The following is a 3,676-nucleotide window of genomic DNA, read 5'->3' on the forward strand; positions in this document are numbered from 1 at the left end:
GGAAGGACAAGCAGCCTCAGGGAAGGCAGCAGGAAGACGTCCCCGAGGCATCCGCCCAGCGGAGCACAAAGAAGAAGGCCAAGAAGAAGGCGCAAGCAAAGCGCGATGCCACTGACGTGGATCTTGTCGCTGCTGCCGAGCACAGGAACCCCCGGAAGCCTCCCGAAGGGGCCAACCTGTTCGACAAGATGCTCAAGGAGTCGTGCCCCTATCACCAGGGTCCCGTCAAGCACACCCTTGAGGAATGCGTCATGCTTCGGCGCTACTTCCATAAGGCTGGGCCCCCGGCGGAAGGTGGCAAGGACCAAGGCAACAAGAAGGAGGGCAATAAGGCAGAGGAGTTCCCCAAGGTCCACGGCTGCTTCATGATCTACGGTGGGCAAGTGGTGAACGCCTCAGCTCGGCACCACAAGCAGGAGCATCGGGAGGTCTGCTCGGTGAAGGTGGTGGTGCCAGTCTACCTAGACTGGTCTGACAAGCCCATCACCTTTGACTAAGGCGACCACCCCGACTACGTGCCGAGCCCAGGAAGGTACCCGCTTGTTGTCGACCCTGTCATCGGCAACGCCAGGCTCACCAAGGTCCTCATGGACAGAGGCAGCAGCCTCAACATCATCTACGCCGAGACCCTCGGGCTCTTGGGGATCGATCTGTCCACGATCCGGGCCGGAGCGGCGCCCTTTCATGGGATCGTCCTCGGAAAGCGCGTCCTGCCCCTTGGACAACTCGATTTGCCCATCTGCTTCGGAACTCCCTCCAACTTCCGCAGGGAAACCCTCATGTTCGAGGTGGTCGGGTTCCGAGGGACCTACCACGTGGTGCTGGGGAGACCGTGCTACGCCAAGTTTATGGTCGTCCCCAACTACACGTACCTCAAGCTCAAGATGTCAGGCCCCAACGGGGTCATCACCGTCGGATCCACGTACTGACACGCGTACGAATGCGACGTGGCGTGCGTGGAGTACGCTGAGGCCCTCGCCAAGTCTGAGGCCCTCATCGCCGACCTGGAGTGCCTCTCCAAGGAGGTGCCTGATGTGAAGCGCCACACCGGCAACTTCGAACCGGCTGAGGCGGTTAAGTCCGTCGCCCTCGACCCCAGCAACGACGCCTGCAAGCAAGTCCGGATCGGCTCTGAGCTCGACCCCAAATAGGAAGCAGTGCTCGTCGACTTTCTCCGTGCAAACGCTGAAGTTTTTGCGTGGAGTCCCTCGGACATGCCCGGCATACCGAGGGATGTCGTCGAGCACTCACTGGATAATCGAGCCGGTGCCCGACCCGTGAAGCAGCCTCTGCGCCATTTCGACGAAGAAAAGCACAGAGCCATAGACGAGGAGATCCACAAGCTGATGGCTGCAGGGTTCATCAAAGAGGTATTCCATCCCGAATGGTTAGCTAACCCTGTGCTTGTAAAGAAAAAGGTGGGAAGTGGAGGATGTGCGTAGACTACACTAGTCTAAACAAAGCATGTCCGAAGGTTCCCTACCCTCTGCCTTGCATCGATCAAATTGTGGACTCCACTGCTGGGTGCGAAACCCTGTCATTCCTCGACGCCTATTCAGGTTATCACCAAATCAAGATGAAAGAGTCCGACCAGCTCGCGACTTCTTTCATCACACCTTTTGGCAAGTACTATTATACTACCATGCCATTTGGCTTGAGGAATGCAGGTGCAACATACCAAAGGTGCATGAACCACGTGTTCGGAGAGCACATCGGCCGAACGGTCGAGGCTTACGTCGATGACATCGTTGTCAAGACGAGGAAAGCCTCCGACCTCCTCTCCGACCTTGAAACGACATTCAAGTGTCTGAGAGCGAAAGGCGTGAAACTCAATCCCGAGAAGTGTGTCTTCGGAGTTCCCCGAGGCATGCTCCTGGGGTTCATCATCTCCGAGCGGGGCATCGAGGCCAACCCAGAGAAAATCGCGGCCATCACCAACATGGGGCCTATCAAAGATTTGAAAGGACTACAAAGGGTCATGGGATGCCTTGCGGCTCTGAGCCGCTTCATCTCGCGCCTCAGCGAAAAAGGCCTACCCTTGTACCGCCTCTTAAGGAAGGCTGAGCGCTTCACTTGGACCCCCGAGGCCGAGGAAGCCCTCGGAAATTTAAAGGCGCTCCTTACAAACGCGCCCATCTTGGTGCCCCCCGCTGCGGGAGAAGCCCTCTTGATCTACATAGCCGCAACCACTCAGGTGGTCAGCGTCGCGATCGTAGTCGAGAGACGAGAAGAAGGGCATGCACTGCTCGTCCAGAGGCCAGTCTACTTCATCAGCGAGGTGTTATCCGAGACCAAGATCCGCTACCCACAAATCCAGAAGCTACTGTACGCAGTAATTCTGACGCGGCGAAAATTGCGACACTACTTCGAGTCTCATCCAGTGACTGTGGTGTCATCCTTCCCCCTAGGGGAGATCATCCAGTGCCGAGAGGCCTCGGGTAGGATAGCAAAGTGGGCGGTGGAACTCATGGGCGAGACAATTTCATTCGCTCCTCGGAAGGCCATAAAATCTCAAGCCTTGGCGGACTTCCTGGCTGAATGGGTCGACACCCAATTACCAACAGCTTCGATCCAACCTAAACTTTGGACCATGCACTTCGATGGGTCGCTGATGAAAACAGGAGCAGGTGTGGGCCTGCTCTTCATCTCACCCCACGGGAAACATGTGCGCTACGTGCCGCGCCTCCATTTTCCGGCATCAAACAACGTGGCCGAGTACAAGGCTTTGGTTAACGGGCTGCGCATCACCGTCGAGCTAGGGGTTCGGCGCCTCGACGCTCGTGGCAACTCGCAGCTTGTCATTGACCAAGTCATGAAGAACTCCCACTGCCGCGACCGGAAGATAGAGGCCTATTGCGACGAAGTTCGGCGCCTGGAAGACAAGTTCTACGGGATGGAGCTCAACCACATCGCTCAACGGTACAACGAGACTGCGGATGAGCTGGCTAAAATAGCCTCGGGGTGGACGACGGTTCCCCCGAACGTCTTCTGCAGAGACATACATCAACCCTCTGTCAAGATCGACGACACGCCCGAGCCCGAGGAGGCCTCGGCCCAGCCCGAGGTACCCTCGGCCGCCGAGGGTGAGGCCCTGCGCGTCGAGGGGGAGCGGAATGGGGTCACGCCAAACCCGAACTGGCAGACCCCGTACCTACAATATCTCCACCGAGGAGAGCTACCCCTCGACAAGGCCTAAGTTCGGTGACTGGCTCGGCACGCCAAGTCGTTCGTCTTACTGGGTGATGAAAAGGAGCTCTAGCACCGCAGCCCCTCGGGCATTCTCAAACGATGCATATCTGTCGCCGAAGGACAAGAGCTGTTGCAAGAGATACACTCGGAGGCTTGCAGTCACCATGCAGCACCTCGAGCCCTCGTCGGAAACGCCTCCCGACAAGGTTTCTACTGGCCGACCGCGGTGGTCGACGCCACTAGGATTGTACTCTCCTGCCAAGGGTTTTAATTCTACGCAAGACAGACGCACCTGCCTGCTCAGGCTCTACAGACAATACCCATCACCTGGCCGTTTGCCGTGTGGGGTCTGGACCTCGTCGGTCCCTTGCAGAAGGCACCCGGGGGCTTCTCGCACCTGCTGGTCGCCATCGACAAATTCTCCAAGTGGATCGACGTCCGACCCTTAACCAGCATCAGGTCCGAGCAGGCGGTGGCGTTCTTCACA

Source organism: Zea mays, chromosome 7, assembly GCF_902167145.1.
Source record: "Zea mays cultivar B73 chromosome 7, Zm-B73-REFERENCE-NAM-5.0, whole genome shotgun sequence".
Lineage (NCBI taxonomy): Eukaryota > Viridiplantae > Streptophyta > Magnoliopsida > Poales > Poaceae > Zea > Zea mays.